We start from the raw sequence: 19,568 nt of genomic DNA on the forward strand, positions 1-19,568 counted from the left end.
GACAATGGTCTTTTACTCAGCCATAAAAATCAATTATGGCATTTGCTTGTAAATGGAATTACCTGGAGAACATCAACCTGAGTGAAATAAGCCAGACTCAGAAAGTCAAGGATGGAATGTTTTTTCTCATATTCAGAAGCTAGAACAATATGAAGAAAAATGGGAAGAAGGCTATGAAAATGGAAGGGATATCAGTGGAATAGAAGAAGAGGATAGATGGGAAGACAAGAGGGACAGGAAAAGGGAGCAACTATGAAAGATGTGGATCAAATTAGGCTAGGCACACATATGAATATACCACAAAACATTTCAACTCTGTGTCTATAGGAAAGAACAATTGTTAAAGACTATAAATAGAAGGAGGGCCAGTAGAATGGAGGAAGGAGAACAACAGAAGGCAGGTGGGGAGAGAAGAAGGTCCTAGAAATTACGTAGAACAAATTATATTCCATGCATGTATTGTTATGTCAATAATAAACCCTAGTATTATATATAGCTATAATGCACTAATAAAAATTTTTACAAAGATTTAAATTTAGCAACATCTTAGACAAAGTCATCTTTATAAAAATTATTTTCCTAGGCTTATAAATAACTGTTATTTTAATCATGGACGCTGACTTTCACATTTCCATTTTTTATGTGAAATCCTTCCATAGAATTTGGAAACAAAACAAGGATTGGGAAGTTTGCTTACAATTGAAGAGTTTAATGTAGTTCTTTCCAGAAATTTTGTATAGCAAAATTAACCTGATTGGAATGTCCTTACATCATTCACTTCCACTACCTCATTTGCTTTATTTTTCTCTTCAATGGCAGCCTTGATGGGTTTGGAAACAAGATATTATATTAAAATTGTATAGTCATACAATATATAGTTAATATATTAGAAAAAAATGGAAATATTTCATCCTAACATGATAATGTTTCCCTGGAGAGACATCAGCCGGCAGCAGGAAGTTTGCTTGGACAAGTTTGCTTGTTTTACTATTGGACAACCTAAGGCAGGCATGGTCCCTAAGCCACATGCTTTTTGTTTAAACAGAGAGGGGGAGATGTTGAGAGCCACAGCCGAAGGGGCCCCAGCAAACTTAAAGCTGCCAGCAAACTTCCAGCTGCCGGCTGATGATTGGCTCACAGCGGCCCCAGCAACATCTAGCTGATTGGCTCCTCTGCGGTGATGCTCATTGGGCTGTTTCCCTGCCCTTTCAGACCATGGAGCTGCTCATTGGGGGACTTTTTTGGCTCTGCCCACGTGACCCAGCCAATCAGCCTCAAGAGAAGGAGGATTGTGGGAGGTGGAGAGAGAGGCTTGGGTTGGAGAGAGAGGCTTGTGGAAAGCCGGTGGTGGCAGTTGGGGCTCTGAGGGTTTTTCCTGAGAGGCTGTTTTGTTTGGCGTGTGGTTCTAAAAATAAAGTTAGTTTCTTTTGACAAGTGGCTCCTGATTGTGCCCAGCCAGACTGCCCAGGACACATTGTCCATCAGATCCCTCATCAGACAAACCAGAGGGAGAGCAGGGTTGGACATCTGCGCCTCCGCCAGAGCAGTACTAACTCCAGAGATGGGAGTTCAAATCATTCCCACAGGGGTGAAAGGACCTCTTCCCAAAGGAACAGTAGGCTTATTATTAGGATGCAGCTCTTCTACTCTAAAAGGACTTATGATAAGTCCTGGGGTAATTGATCCCTATTATGAAGGTGAAATAAGAATTATAGCCAGTTCTCCAAAGGGTATATCAGTAATTTCACCAGGAGATAGAATAGCACAGTTACTAATAATACCCAGCCTACATGATAAATTTTCCAGTCGTACTGTAGAAAGAGGTTCCAAGGGATTAGGCTCCACAGGTGTAGATTGGGCTATGCTTTCTTTAAATTTAGATTCTCGCCCCATGCTAAAACTAAATATTCAAGGACATGAATTTAATGGGCTACTGGACACAGGTGCTGACCTTAGCATCATCTCTCGTCAAGAATGGCCAAAACATTGGCCATTACAACAAGCCACTCAAACGCTTCGAGGCCTAGGAGTGGTGACTAATCCCCATAGAAGTGCAATGGTATTAGATTGGAAGGATCCTGAAGGATGTGAAGGAACTATACAGCCATATGTATTGGATCATCTTCCCGTAAATTTATGGGGACGAGATGTCCTAGACCAATTAGGTTTGACATTAACAAATAACATCAACCAAAAAAGTCCCCCAATGAGCAGCTCCGTGGTCTGAAAGGGCAGGGAAACAGCCCAATGAGCATCACCGCAGAGGAGCCAATCAGCTAGATGTTGCTGGGGCCACTGTGAGCCAATCATCAGCCGGCAGCTGGAAGTTTGCTGGCAGCTGGAAGTTTGCTGGGGCCCCTTCCGCTGTGGCTCTCAACATCGAGACTAAAAAGCAAAAGGGATAGATAATCAATTATACAGGAATATATCAAAAATAATCATAAATTCAGACAAAGTTATTAGAAGAATTCTTATGCATAGTTTGGAGATGATTACTTAAGCTTTGGACTTTTTCTTTATGGTTAAGGCAAAAACATGACAGAATATACTGTAGAAAAATCAGGAATACAGGTTTAATGAAACATAAAGTTAAGATTCCAGTATCAAGTTTATGTTTCCAATGACACCATTATAGGAGCTGTGCATGGAGGTGCACAGTTGTAATCCCAATTTCAGAGGCTGAGGCAGGAGGAGGGTATGTTTAAAGCCTGCCTCAGAAACGTAGGAAAGCCCAAAACAACTCAGTGATACCCTCTCTAAACAAAATACCAAACATGGCTGGGCATATGGCTCAGTGTTTAAGTGCCTCTGAGTTCAAACCCTGGTAAAAATAAATAAATAAATTATATATGAATATATATATATATATATATATATATATATATGAATGAAAGTGTACATATAACAAGGTAAACATGCTGATTAGTGGAGAATAACATGATCCCTAGTCATAGGAGCAACACAGAACCCTAGGAGTTGTGAGTCAAATGTCAAAGCTGATGTTAGAATGTATGGAATATGTTATTTGTGGAATACATCAGAATCATTTACATGATTATAAGTCTTGTATACTGCTCCTCCAATTGCCCTCGAATGAAATAAGTGCAAATTATGGCATTTGTTGGTTTCTCCATCTCACATTTTGCTTCTATGTTAATGAAAATGTCTATAACCTCAAGTCAATAAACAGCACAAGAATGAGCAGCCTTCAAGAATCTTATCATCTTTCTTGGAATGCTGAACATCTCCACATATGCTTCCCTGTCGCGACCCCTCGCCGGCAAGGGAAAACACGACACAGGATTCTTCTTTCAGCAGTTTATTCAGGCCTTGATTCATGTATCATCTTCTAGTGACCCCCCGCCGAGCGCCCAAGCACAGCCTAATAAAGCCTCCCGCATAGCAATCCCAAGCTGCCACGTGGATCTCTCTCATAGGGTGGTAAGGGATTGCGTGCCAACTCTCCAAAAAAGGAGTTGTTTATCACAGGCCACAGTGGAAGCCGGCGCCATCTTCTAATGGCGGCCACGGTCTATAAGAATGGCTTACCACAGTTCCCCCTTCTATTTTATAAAACAATGCAGGCGAAAGTAGAGGTCCTATCCCACTGTGCAGAAGTGGCTGCAGTGTATGGTTCAGTCCTAAGGAGGGCCCTTACCTAGACCTGGTCCCATATCAGCCGACGCCTTTTTTCGTAGGGCGGAGTGTGGACGTCAAACCCGCATGCAATAGGACATGCTTTCCTTGAGGTCCGTTGAGGGATCACTCAAGTGCAGTGCCTTGCCTCGCATCCTGCATCGTGACGACGGCGAGAAGTAGGATAACACAAGTAGCCTGGTAGTAATGACAAAATTTAAGTTGGCAACACAATCCCCAAGCCCTAGAGGAAGGTATAGATTCTATAGCAGAGAAGAAGTACCAGTCCTGAAACCCATCTGCGTGCAATGGCAACGAGACCTGCAGAGTGCAAGGGCTATCCAGCACTGGGAGAGCATAAAGAAGAGGGCATGCCAATCCCAGTGCAATGTGAAAATAACTTGGGGTGCAATGGCCATGCCCAGAAATCACTGTTTAAGATGTGCAAGCCATATTTGTGGAGAAATGCCATTTTCTAAGGCCGCAAGAGCCTGTACGATCATAGCCTTCTCTTGCGCATGGCGAGTTTTAAGGCGACAGAGAAGCCACAAACAAAGTACAACACCGAAGCAACACATAGCACCAAAAATGCCCACTCCCACCCATTCCTTAAAAAAGGAAAAGGCAGAGGATAGCCAACTGGTGAATTGACCCAAAGTCACTGGTTCGACACGGGTGCTATTCAAAACAGCAATCTGAGTTAGTTGAGACTGGATCAAGTTTTCTGCTTCCATGGACCAGGTTCCGGATAGATATTCCCCGATGATGCGGGAGGCATTCCTGGAATCATTAAATCTGACAGAGGTTATACATAAATGTGCACGTTGGTCAACACAACCCAAAAGCACCAAGTCAGCCAATTCTTCTACCTGAGCTTGGAGTAAATCTGTTCTTTGGTTGGCAGCTAAAATCCCTGACAAAATATGTTGATTAATTGTATTTTGGGATTCAAGTATGGTGGAAGTTTGTTGAACAACTTGATTAATGGTGGCAGCAGTTTGTACTTGGCTGGCCATGGCTACTCCAGCTGTAACTGCTGCAGCAGCAGACACTGCCACAGCTGTCACTATAGCTGCCGTAATTCCAAAATCTCTACGGGCTCTAATCAGTTCAACAATAGGAAAAGATTCTGGATCTGCAGTAACCGGGATCGGGACAAAGGTTGGAATTTTCATAACCACTGCCGTAGTCCAGGAGCCATTCCAACACTCAGACAAATAACAGGTAATATTAGAACAATTAAGCATCCCCTGTAATGTAACATTAGCCAAAAGAAACAGGAACGGAGATTGGAGACAGACTGCTGCGGAGGGTAATGTAGCATTAAACAATTGTGAATTGTGTGAAGTAATTTTAAGTCTCCTATCTCGCTCCGAGTCTTGGGTACTGCCAGAAACATTAAACAGCCAACTTTGGACTCCTAATATTTCCCTGGGGAAACACAAGCGTGGACTAGACTAGCCCAATCTGAGGGAGTCATGCAAAATCTAGTAAGTCCCTCCACCTGAGTGAGAGTGAAAGCGGCATCTATGCCATAAGTGCGGACAGATTCTGCCAAGAATCTTTAATTATCTTAAAGTCTAAAGGCTCATGATATCTTCCCCTGTTATTGTCCTGAAATACAGGGTATGCAAGTCCCATATCTGTATTAACTGTCCTCCAAACTTGTGCATGAAAAGATCTCCCGGAACCTTGGCACCCCCCACATACGGAGGTGGGGCAATCGGCACCATATCTTCTTCTAGATATTCTACCTCCTCCTCCTCAGAGTTTTGTTGACCGATGTTAACTCCCTTCCCCTTCTTACAGTAGGCCTGTGTGCCCTGTGTCTCCTTTTTCTTCTTTTTCATTTTTATCTTATGTAGTTGTTGTAACAATATATCAAGGTCCTCAGAACTCTCTGAGTCGCTTGTGTTCTCAGGCGTTTTTAATTCGGTCAAGTCTGGGTAGAGCCTTCTCCTATTTTTATCTTCAGGCTCTTTTGCCTTCTCACTACTGTTACTTTTAATACTCTCTGCCACTTCACTACATGATCCTTCAGATTTTTCCTCATGCAGTTGCTCAAGAATAGCTTGACCCTCACTCACAGCTTCCTGGCATTTACCATCTGTTATACATCCTCTAACTAACTTCCAAAGTGGTATAATGCCACCCTGCAAGGTACCTTGCTCATGAGCGAAATCTAGATCTTTCCCTAATTTGTCCCAGCTGGGAACCGTAAGACTCCCTGAAAAAGCAAACCAAGGAGCCGCTATATTAGCTTCTCTTAAAAACATCTGCAAAGTACTCTGCTTTATCTTAAGTCCTTTTGAATGTAACAACCCATCTAGGGCCAACAAAATTGGGCTTGAAGAAGCAACGCCCATAATGTTTTTAGAGCTATAAAGAAAGTGAAAGTACAAAAGTCCCCGCTCTCTTCCTTTTACAGGGGAGCGTCCCTGTCGTCACAACAACAAAAGAAGCACAAAAAACAAAAGCAAAATGACACAACAAAAGAAACACAGAAAACAAAAGCGAAAGTGTAGGACCTCAAGACCCAGGCCCAGCATTAGGTGACCAAACCCCTAGGCCTCAAAGCTGCAAGACGCTTCCTCACCCAACCCCCATGTCAAAACCCCTCCAGCAGCACGTAGCACCTCAGGTGTTGCACAATGTTACCACAAGATGTTCCATGTAGATAACCCTAACGGGCCCCCTACCACAAGATGTTCCTCTTAGACAGCCCTACTGGTTAAACTTGAGAACTAGGTTTAAAAACAGAAACTGAAAAGACAGGATGTAATTTTAGGGTTTTTCCGAGAGCATAAAGTGAAAAAACAAGTTTACCCCCTAGGCGACCCAGTGGCTGGATTCAGAGGAACCAATAGAAAGGCTGTTGCTGTGCTAAGCTAAGAACTAACCCGCTTGTTTCCTATAAAAAAAAATCTGTACCCCAAAGCCCGGTGTGCCAGTTCACCGAAGCTCCGGCTGAGGTTTTGCTGTGCACCCGCAGGCACCTGTGTGAGAATAAACGCCTCCTGCTTTTTGCAGCCAGTGTCTCGTGTGGTTCATTCCGGGTTTGGGATCTGTGGATCTTTCAAAAGTAGAAGCGAAAGTACACAGTGCAGCTGCAATAAAATGTAATGCTCTCTCTTTCTTTACAGAGGAGCTGCCCCGCTTTGGTCGCGGATCCCACTTACCTGGGACTAACCCCGCTTTGATCGTGGATCCCACTTACCTGGGACTAACCGGTGCACCACCCCTGACTGCTGAAAGTTCTGGTTCCCGGGTCTCGGCACCACTTGTCGCGACCCCTTGCCCGCAAGGAAGATGCAACTCAGGAATCTTCTTTCAGCAGTTTATTCAGGCCCTTGATATTTCTTCTTCTCTCTCTCTCAGATGCCCCTCCCAGCCTTAATAAAGCATCTCAAGCCCCAATGCGAAGCTGCCACGTGGATCTCTCTCATAGGGTGGTAAGGGATTGCGTGCCAACTCTCCAAAAAAGGAGTTGTTTATCACAGGCCACAGTGGAAGCCGGCGCCATCTTCTAATGGTGGCCACGGTCTATAAGAATGGCTTACCACACTTCCCTTTCCTTCAGGGACATTCTGGGAAGGAAGAAAAGCTTTATGTGTAATGAGCATTACATTTGATAGAATAATTATAATATTCAGCATTACTACATGATACATTGGAAAGAACATAGGTTTCTGAGTCATTCAGACGTACATTCCAACCCCAATTCTGCCATTTAATGACCTGCATTTTCACATAGGTTGAGAATTATAAGAGATGATAGAGACATCCCCAAACATTACTCTCCTCACCTCTAGTCAGTTATTATGCAAATACTGTGATATCCAGTGGATTATTTTCTTGATCTCAATAATCCTGGATAAAAATTTGATCCATCGGTAGCTTACCATACTTGTCAAAATCTGACAAAGTAATTACTCTTGCGTTTTGAATGTTCCCATGATTTTTATTTGCACAAAGTACCTTTTGAGCTCAGTTTTGAGGACAATTTACAACTGAGATGGGATAGAGTCCTTTTATCCTGTATGTCAGACACCTGAAGACAAGTGATTGTATACATTTGGCTGCATCTGACAAAGGCAATAATGAATCTTGTAGGGCAATGATGGATGAATGACATGTGCACACAGCAAACAGAAAACAGAAAGACTAATTAAAGAAGCCACCATGGAGGCACAGGTGCCTGAGGCAAATATTGAGCCTAGGGATAAAACATTTCTAGAAAGGTAAGGGAGGAGAAAGAAACAAACAGAAAGAGGGAAACATGGCCAGTCAAGTGAACATGTGTTTAAGCCAAAGAAGAAAGGAAAGAAATAAGAGTAGAGCATGGAAAGAAATCCAACACACAATTTGGACCAAACAAATAACACTGAAAATACTGATTTTGATTACACTACAATTTTTTTCTCTAAAAAATTCTAAATAAAGCACTTAGTTTCATTACCATAAATGCCTCCTAGGCAGAAAGCCCTGGGTTCAACCCCAGCACCTGAACAAACAAAAATTCCAGAGTTGCCCCCGCCCCCAGGGCTGCCCTTGGCATGATTGAGAGAGCCCAGCTCCTGGCCCTTACCTTGGTTGGCTTCTGGGGAACCCTCCTGAGACAGCAGGCCTCCTAGGGCCCTTCCCCCAGAGAGTGGGTCAAACTTGGGGGATGGGGACAAGGAACTGTGGTCTGTCATGTACTGTCCCCTCTGCTGCGCACAGGCTCTGCATGGCTGCTCCTGCTGCCCAGCCAGGCTGTGCCTCCCTCTCATTCCCATGGAAGCCTGACTCACTCCTGTCAGAGAGCATGGACACTGCAGGCCTTCCTGGTCCAGGGACCCACGAGAGAAGAGGAAAGGACTGGCCTCTGAGTCCCATTCCTCTCGGCCACAGCGCCCTCCCCCAGGCCACTGCAGTCATGAAGTTGACATGTGTCTTCTAGCTCATCTTTTTACCCCTTTCTGCGTGCACACCCAAGAGCAAAACGGGCATGCCCTGGTGTTTCAGGGGTACACCAGCGCTCTCCTGTTGCACCCGCCTTCTGCAGTCTGTTCACATCTGGGAGCAGCGTTGGCACATGGTCAGGTTCATTCACTGTAACTGCCAGGTGGTGTCCCAGGCGGTGAGTGGACCGTGGCCGATCCACTGTCTCCTGACAGTACTGGAAGTACTCTTTATCCTTGCAACATCAAGCTTAGCCATATATACATATATACAATCTTATGATCGAGATGAGTGTCCAATTCTGAATACGCCCTAATCAGAGCACTACACGTTGTAGCACAATGTCATATGAAGTAACTCTGGCCATCATTCTACTGTTCATTCTACTTATAAACATATCATTTCCTATGTCAATCCTTATTGCAACTCAACAATTCATAGGATCACTACACCAACGTGAACACTAGCAGTAATGTGATTCATCTCAACACTAGCAGAAACAAATAGAGCTCCTTTTGACCTGACAGAAGGAGGAACTTGTACCAGGATTTAACCTAGAATATGCTGCAGGCCCCTTTGCCTTATTTTTCATGGCCTAATACACTCAAATCATTATAATAAATGCTTTAACCACAACTCTTTTTCATAGGAGTACTCTTAAACCCACCAATCCCTGAAATCTTTACATTCAGTTTTGCATTAAAAACCCTAGTACTAACTTCAACATTTCTATGAACTTAAGCATCATACCCATGATTTTGATACGGCCAACTCATACACTTATTAGGAAAAAAACTTTTTATCCCTAACACTAACTCTATATGCATATGACATATCTATCTCCCTGGTCATTGTCATGACATGTGTACTCCTAACCTAAAGAAATATGTCTGACAAAAGAGTTACTTTCATAGAGTAAATAATAGAGGTTTAAACCCTTTTATTTCTTGAACAATAGGATTTGAACCTAACCTTAAGAATCCAAATTATTAAGGGTACCTTACACACCATGTCCTATTAGTAAGGTCATCTAAATAAGCTATCAGGCTATTCCCCAAAAAATGTTGGTTTATACCCTTCCTGTACTAATTAATCCCTAATTGCCTCTACCATCAATTTCACCTCATTTTCAGGAAATTTAATGGCACTATTTAGTTCCCACTGACTACTTACCTCAGTAGGACTAGAAATAAGCATACTAGATATTATCCCTATTTTAATTAACAAAGCAAACCCTCAATCCACAGAAAATGCATCCAAATATTTCTTAATTCAGGCTCTAGCATCATCCGTTTTATACACTCAGGACAATGAACTCTAATCAACTCACCCAACCAAATTTCACCCCTGATATTTGCTGTAGTGCTGTCAATAAAAATGGGACTAGTTCCATTTCACCTATGAGACCCAAAAGTTACCCAAGGAGTTCCACTTATATCAGCAGTAATCTGACTACAATGTCAAAAATTGCCCCAAACTCCATTATGTTTCAAATTGCCCCCTCAATCAATTTGTCCTTATGACAACGATAGCAATGATAATAATAGCAATTCTGTCTAATGTATGAGGAGGCTGAGGAGGACTCAAACAAACCGATCTACAAAAAATCCTAGCCTACTCATCAATCACCCACATAGGCTGAATAATAACAATCATGACATTGAATCCCACATTGACTATAAATCTGATTATTTATATTATACATAAAATCAACATGTTCATATTAATCCATTATAACAAGAAAACCACCACCCTTTCACTCTCCAACATATTAAACAAATTTCCTCTACTAATTTCAATAATTCTTATTGTACTTATATCTCTAAGCAAACTTCCCTCACTAATTGGATTCACCCCAAAATGAGTTATTATTAAAGAACTTGTATCAAGTAGCAATGTCATTATATATATATCAATACCAATAACAGCCTTACTAAAACTGTATTTCTATATACAACTTATCTACTCAACATCACTAACACTATTTCTATCATTCAACAATTCTAAAATAAAATGACAATTCAAAACACAAAAATAAACCCTCTCATGCCAACTCTCATAATTATATCAACCCTCTTCCTTTCCCTTATACCTTAGCTATCAATCTTAAGCTAGGTTTTAGGTTAAATTTAGACCAAGAGTCTTCTAAATTTAATTTAATACTTAAGCAAATACTAATACTTAATTCCTACAATCAGGACTATCTATCTCACATCAACTGAATGCAAATCAATTACTTTAATTAAGCTAAGACCTAAACTAACTATCTTAATTCTCTAGACTGATGGTATTTAAACCCATAAAAATTTAATTAACAGCTTAATGCCTAACTGACTTGGCTTGGATCTACTTCACCTGCCATAAGAAAAAAAAAAAAAGGCCTAAAATCTGTAACATTGTTACTAGGGAAAAATAGCTCTGCCAAATTGTACCCCTGCCCTACCTTACCTGTACATAGGAAGAAAATGAGTGAGTTGACAAAAGTGGCAGAAGTGAGCATATGCCTGCTCTGGGCCATAGACCATTTGGTTGAGCAACTGCTAGTCCCTTGGTGCTTAAAGTCCAGTAAACCACACTCAGGTTCCTATGTACTCTAGAGAATCTTCCCAGTAGCTCAAAAGGTTTTAACATCTTTCAATACAAACCTGAAAGTCTGTCAGTTCCTACAAGCAACAACTTGTTTTGGACTCCTTTGAATCCCTTATTTTAATATCATTTTCTACATAGTTCCCCAAATCCATGTCCTAAATTCCTGTTTCGTCTTTATCAAACGAGGTGCAAATCCAAATATTTTGTTTTCTTCTGGGAAAACAATGATTCCTACCCAACTCAGTTTTTCCTCTTCAAATATGCCCTCCCTCTGTTAGTTCTATTATGATCCTCTACCTCCAGGTTCACTTACTAATTCTCTTCCTATCATCCATCTTTAGGCTCACTAGATTCACTCTTCTATTTTATTGCTAAAACACTCACCAATGGTATGGTAATTCAGGAGAGTATTTGGCTTACTATTAAGCAACATGAATTCAAATAACATTGCTGTTACTTTCTACAACCAGATAACATCCTTTAATATACTTATGGTTCAGGTTGTCCATCCTAACAACCATTTGGGCAGAATGTTTAAAATATTTTGAAGTATTAGCGGTTTCTTTGACTATGTTATTCTATGTTATTTTAATTTTGTCTAGAGAAAAAAAGTAGTACTGAGCTGAAAGTAATTTTTTAAAGGACCAAAAACCAATGAAAGCAGTAGAGAAAGTTAAAATTATTTTAAGAAAACATTATAGCTGTAGAAAAGGCATAAATAATGAACAAAGAAAAATCTTTCTAGAACTAGGCAGGGGTGCTAGCCTGAAGCAAAAATCAAACTGTGAAATCAAGAACTAGAATAAACAATTAAACTATTCTCTATGTAATTATTGAAGAAGATTAATGTAATTAATAACTATATATTATATATTATTAATAATAGTAATCATTAATAACAACTAATAATTATATATATATATATATATATATATATATATATATATATATATATATATATATATATATCATCACAGTCAAGTCATAGGTATTCTTCACTTCCAGGAATGGAGTGAGGAGTGGAGCAAGTTTTAGGAGCTGAAATCTTTGAGGGAAAGAATATAATAATAATTCATTGTTTTCCATTTGCTACAGAATTTGGACCTGGACTTGCTAGAACTTCTGCAAACATTCTAGTAAAAATATCTAGTCATTTTACAATCATTTAAAAATATTTTGTACCATGGGTTTTACTTTTTTTGAATTCTGACTTTATATTTTTATTTTATGTTTTTATAAAGCTTCTTTATTTCTGGTTTAGCATTTCAAGTTTGCTTTTATTTATCATTTCTACACATTTAGTTTTACACGTTTCTTAGCTATGCTTTTTGAATTATTTATGCTTTTTTTAACTTTATATTTAATGTACTCAGCCTGGTTGATCATTAATTAGGAAACTTATATTACTCATTTTTAGACTTTCAAAAATAAATAGAAGACTATGTGTTCTCTCAGTATAATTTTACTGTATTTACTGTAAGATATTTCTTTGTAGCAAAATATTTTGATATTATTCCAAATTCCTCTTTAATCTGAGGGCTACAGAGAAAAATGTTTTGTTCTTTTTTTCCACTCAAGTACATTTAGAGTTAGTTGTTGTTGGTTATAATGGGCAAGTCTATGTATTTGTGGAATACACAATTTCATAAAGTTGTATAAAATGTGCATATATTAAATATAAAAATTAGGATTTTTCTTGGCACCTTTAACTAAATTTGAATTGCAAGTATGTACCCATTGGATTTTTATGTACTCACACTACCCAAATTCCAGCTAACTAAACACTACCCTGACAATCAAGTGGTCATTAACAAATTTATGGTTCTAAATACCACATTATTGATGACTTATTTGTATTTTCCAACTTTTGTTTCCAACTACAGACCTAATGATTTAGACTAACAGTATTCTGCTATGCTAGTACTGTGTCCCATACCAATGTTTTAATGTTATTAAATTATTACAGTGTAATCTACCTTATATGCTTTTTTCACAATTTTTTATTGGCACATTGTAGTTGTACACAATGGTGAGATTTGTCATTACATAGTCATGCATTCACACACTACACAATATAATTTGGCCAATATCACTCTCTAACACTTCCCCCCTCCTTCCCTTACACCTTCCCCTTGATCCCTTTTCTTTACTGATCTCCCTTTTATTTTCATAATTTTGGCCCAACATTTCTCTACCTTTTTCCTCTCTAGCTTCTTCATGTGGGAGAAAACATACATCACTTGACCTTATGAGTTTGATTTATTTTGCTTAACATAATCCATTTTGCTGCAAAGGACTAATTTAATTTTTCTTTCTGGCTGAATAAAATTCCACTGTGTATATAAAGCACATTTTCTTCATCCTTTCACCTGTTGAGGAACACCTAGGCTGGTTCCTTACTTTGGCAATTGTAGATTGTGCTGTTAAAAACATGAATGTACATGTGTCACTCACTGTAGAAAGGTGACGTTAATTCTTCAGGATAAATACTGAAAGATGGTATAGCTGGGTCATGTGGTGTTTCCATGCCTAGTATTTTGAGAAACCTCCATACTGATTTCCATAGTGATTGTACTAATTTGCCATCCCACCCCCAGTACAAGTGTTTCTTTCTTTCCACATCCTCACATATATTATATGTGTATTCTTGATATCTGTAATTCTGACTGATTTCTGTGTAGTTTTGATTTCTGTTTCCCTTATGGCTAGTGTGTGGAGCATTTTTCATATCTTTGTTGGCCATTTGTATTTCTTCTTTGGAAAACTGTTTACTTCATTTGTCCACTTACTCATTGGGTTATTTGATTTTTTTTGGTGTAAAGTCTTTGAGGTTTTTATGTATTCTAGGTATTATTTCTCTGTCAGAAGAGTAACTAGCAAAGATTTTCTCCCATTTTATAGGCTCTGTGTTTACATTCCTAGCTGTTCCCTTTGCTGTGTAGAAGCTTTTATTTTTCCCCATTGGATGTCATTCTATGTATTAATTGCCAACATTATTTCCCAAGATCATCTTGTATTTTCCTTACTCTAGGCCCAGAATCATTCATTTTTTCCCTAAAAACTCTGATTCCTATTAAGGAAAAGATGTGGGCACTATCTATATGAATATTGTCCTTGGGTTTGTCATGTTAAGTATATATTTTATGTAACATACAAAGGTGAATATGTATTTCATATAGATATCAGGCAAGAAGGACTTATATATGTTAGGGATATTTATCCAAATGTTTCATATGTACATATGTACATTAAGTATATTTAGTACAGCATTATCATACCAAATTGGAGATAGTCTAAATACTCTTCAATAAGAAAATAGTTCTATTTTCATATCCATAAAATAATGTAGCATGCAACCACCATTTTAAACTATTAGATCTACAGTGTCCTAATTATTTCACAAGTATAATTAAAGTACTCTAGATTGATGATATATCTGAAGCAAATTTATTCTAATACCTGCATCAACTGCTGAGGTGCAAAAGGAAGATGCCTGCTACTGGCACTGAATCTTGTTACCAGCAAAGTTATTGTTTGCTACATTTTTATTTTTTGTTCCCAGTGCATGGGTTCTCAGAGAGAGGGCCATATAATTAATCTGAATGTCACTAAGGGATTACATAAGGGGATCCATGTACTTCAGTGTGTTTGGTAAAACTTATTAGAATGGTAACAGAGGAACTGTGATAAACTAAACAAGGAATTGGCAAAACTTTTCTACAGGCCACATAGAAAATATTTTAGGCTTGGTGAGCCAGAAGTTCTCTGTGGGTGTAGTCTGAAATCTGCTGTCAATGATAAGTGAATGTGTGTGAATGTTTCCAACAAAACTTTATTTTCAGGGGATAAGAAGCATAGTTCAGTGGTAGAGCACTTGCCTAGAAGGCATGAGGGCCTCAGTTCACAACCACTACAAAACAAAACAAAAACATTCCATTTATAAAAACAGGCAATGGACTGAATTTGGTGCAAAGGACTGCTAATGCTGTGAATCTTCCTTTCAGTGTTACTGTGCACACATGACGTGTTCCTTTTTATAGATGATGGTGTGGTTGTGAAAACCATAAACATAATTTCACAAAAACTTAGTTAATAAAATAAGATGATTTTCCAAATTTCTCTCCCTTGTTAGTATTATTGAATTAATAATCAATGTGACTGCTTATGTTGTATATTTGAAAAGATTAAAATATGCTAGAATTAGAGCAATATTATAATTCAAGAAATAGTACCCTCCAAATTTTTATCTTTCTGTGCTCTTTATTCATTAATATGAGCAAATTAATAGATTTTATAAGAAATTGGTAAGAAATATTCAATGGGTCTTCAGTGTATAATCTTATGAATTTACTCCTTAAAACCTTGATCTAGTATTTTTAGGGATCATATATATATATATAATTTTGAAAATATTTGAATTGTTATAAGTACATTACATAATAATTACATAAGAATTGAAAAATATAGTTGAACCAGATAAAAACTAGATCATATTTATGCCACTTAATATGATGGCATTGATAGGTAGGTCTGTACTCACTAATTGATTGTCCATTTTTTCTAAGTACTTGGGTCAACCCCAGGGCATGCTGGACCACTGAGCTGTATCCCACACCCTCCCTCATTCTTAAACTCTCTCTCATGATTTTCTCTCAAGCACTCCCGCAAAGTTGTTTTACTCAAAGTTACCACTGATTTTCATTTTAGCAAATCTAGATATAACCTCTTGCACTGCATTTTACATGTATACATTGAACAATGAAACATATCCACCTCTAATTCCAAGAATTCTCAAACTACTTAAATGGGTGTAGACTCCAGGTAAATAAGCAGTTTTGAAAATGACTTCTCCTTTACAACCACACCTGGAGTATGTATCACCCTCCATCCCATCCAAATAATATTAATACAACTAAGAAAAATCAGAACAAAGTTTAAAAACAAGAACAGCCTATTTAAAATGGGGAGAAACTTTTTAGTTTGAGTCCATCCCATTTATTAATTCTTGGTTTAAATTCTTGCATTATAGGAGTCCTATTAAGGAAGTTGGAGCCTAATGCGACATGATGAAGATTAGGGCCTACTTTTTTTTGTATTAGACACAGGGTTTCTGATTTAATTCCTAGGTCCTTGATCCACATTGAGTTGAGTTTTGTGCATGGTGAGAACAGAGGCTTAATTTCATTTTGTTGCATATGGATTTTCAGTTTGCCCAGCATCACCATTTGTTGAAGAAACTATCTTTTCTTCAATGTATGTTTTTGGTGCCTTTGCCTAATATAAAATAATTTTAATTTTGTGGGTTAGTCTCTGTGTCCTCTATTCTGTACCATTGGTCTACCAGTCTGTTTTGGTGCCAATACCATGCTGTTTTTGTTACTTTTGCTCTGTAGTGCATTTTAAGGTCTGGTGTAGTAATGCCACCTGCTTCACTCTTCCTGCTAAGGATTGCTTTAGCTTTTCTGGGTCTCTTATTTTTCCAGATGAATTTCATGACTACTTTTTCTATTTCTATGAGGAATGCCATTGGAATTTTGATCAGAATTGCATTAAATCTGTATGGTGATTTTGGTAGTATGATCATTTTGATAATATTAATTCTGCCTATCCAAGAGCAAGGTAGAACTTTCCATCTTCTATGGTCTTCTTTGATTTCTTTCTTAAGGATTCTGTAGTTTTCTTCACAACCAAAGAAACAATCAGGGAGGTAAATAGAAAACCTACATCCTGGGAGCAAATGTTGTACCCTTCACACATCAGATAGAGCACTAGTCTCTAGGGTATATAGAGAACTCAAAAATCTAAATATAAAAAACAAAGAAAACAAATAAATGGCCAAGGAACTGAACAGACACTTTTCAGAAGAGGACATACAATCTATCAATAAATATATGCAAAAATGTTCATCATCTCTAGCAATTAGAGAAATGCAAATCCAAACTAAAGTTTCATCTCTCTCCAGTTAGAATGGCAGCTATTAAAAATACAAACTGCAATAAGTGTTGGCAAGGATGTGGGGGAAGAAAACCACTCATACATTGCAGGTGGGACTTTAAATTAGTGCAGCCAATATTGGGAGCAGTATGGAGAATCTTGGAAAACTGTGAATGGATGTTTATAGCAGCACAATTCATAATAGCTAAACTGTGGAATCAATCTAGATGTCCTTCATTAGATGAATGGATTTTTAAAAATGTGGTATATATACACAATGGAATATTATTCAGCATTAGAAGAGAATGAAATCATGACATTTGCAGGTAAATGGATGGAGCTGGAGAATATAATGCTAAGGGAAGTTAGCCTACCCCCCCCCCAAAAAAAAAAAAAAAAAGAAAAACAGATGCCAAATGATTTTTCTGATTTAAGGATGTTGATTCATAATATCCTGTTTGGGGTCAGGGGATGGGAGGATTAAATGAACTCTAGATAAGGCAAAGGAAAAATGGAGATGGAGGGGAAGGGAGTTGGGAGAGGGGTAGGAAAGATGGTGGAATTCAATTGTCATCATTATCCTAAGTACACATGTGAAGACACTAAAAATGTGACTCTACTTTGTGTACAACTAGAGAAATGAAAAAATGTGCTTTATATGTGTAATATGAATTTTAATGCATTCTGTTGTTATATAGAACAAATTAAAATTTGAAAAAAATTAAACAAAATCCTGACTTTTTTATTTCATGTTTTATTTTTTATAAAGCTAATCATATACTTTTGGTTTAGCATTTCAAGTTTTCTTTTCTTTGTACTTTATATACATTTGTTTTTTCATGTATTTTAGTATTTCATTGGTAATTATTTCTGCATTTTTAAACTGTTTTAATGTACTCATTCTGGTTGATCATTAATTAGTAAACCTATATTACTCATTTTTAGACTTTCAAAAATGAATACATAAGACTATATATTTTATCTTAGGACAACTTTAGCTACATTCACTGTAAAATATTACTTTATAGCAAAATATTTTGCCACTATTCAAAATTCCTCTTATTCGCGAGGCTATATAGAAAAAGGCTATATAGTTAAGTTTTTCCACTAATGTGGATTTAGACTTTATTTTTTGGTGGTGATAATATGTGTGCATGTCTGTGTGTGTGTGTGTGTGTGTGTGAACACAGATTTCACAAAGTTGAAAAATGTGAACATATATTAAAACAAAAACTATTTCTTGGCATCTACAGCTAAATTTGAAGTGCAAGTACACAACCATTTGATTGAGTTTTATGTACTCAAATCACCCAAATGCTAGCTGATTAAATAGTACCCTAAAAGCCAAATAGTCATTAATAACTTTAGGATCTAAATATCACATTATTGATAGCTTATTTGTATTTTAAAATTTTTATTTCCAAATATGGACCTAAAGATTAGGTTGATATTATTTTGCTATGCCATTTCTGTGACCAATACAAATATTTTAATGTTTTTACAATTATTATGATGCAATCAAACTAATATATTTTTCACACAATTTATACTAGTATATTATAGTTGTACATAATGATGGAATTTGTTGTTACATATTGATTTATGCACACAATTTAAAAATATTTTGGCTAATATCACTGCCTGGCATATGCATCCTCCACCCCTTGGTCCCATTCTTCTTCTGATCTTTCTTTGATTTTTATGAGATCCACCCCACATTTCTTTGTTTTTCCTCTCTAGTTTCTGCTTATGAGAGAAAAAAGGATCCTTGACCTCTGAGTTTAACTTACCTTGTTTAACAAAATGTCTTCTAGTTCTATCAATTTTCCTGCAAATGGTATGATTTCATTTTTCTTCATGCTGAATAAAACTCTATTGTGTCTATACCACATTTTCTTCATCCATTCATCTGTTGATGGAAACCTAATCTGATTCCATAGTTTGGCAATTGTGAATTTTGCTGTTAAAAACATGATATGCATGTGTCAGTGTAGAGAGATGACATTAATTCTTCAGGATAAACACTGAAAGATAGTAGAGCTGGGTCATGTGGTGATTCCATGCTTAGTATTTTGAGAAGTCTCCATATTGATTTCCATAGTGGTTGTACTAATTTGCCATCCCACCAACAGTACAAGTGTTCCTTTTTCTCCACATTCTCATGTTTATTATATGGGTGTCCTTGATGTCTGTCATTCTGACTGGCTTGAGATGAGATAAGTGCAGTTTTGTGTGGGGAGCCACCCCTGAGCCTCTTTTTTGGCCTTGGAGCCAAGGAGCTTTTGGTGTGGCATTGCAAGCTATTTTGTGGCTCCTTCCACTTAATGGATTGTGCAATGCAAGTGATCTCTGTCATTGCTCTGGCCAGGAAGACTGATCCCATAGCTCTCCAGAGTTGGAGGTGACCCACTGGGAAGTGGACAGCCCATCTCCTTCTTTAATTGGCTAAGAACATTCTGTAGAAA

Source organism: Marmota monax, unplaced genomic scaffold (assembly GCF_021218885.2).
Source record: "Marmota monax isolate L192 unplaced genomic scaffold, Marmota_monax_Labrador192_F-V1.1 WCK01_AAM20220418_F8-fsc00166, whole genome shotgun sequence".
In the NCBI taxonomy this organism is placed as follows: domain Eukaryota; kingdom Metazoa; phylum Chordata; class Mammalia; order Rodentia; family Sciuridae; genus Marmota; species Marmota monax.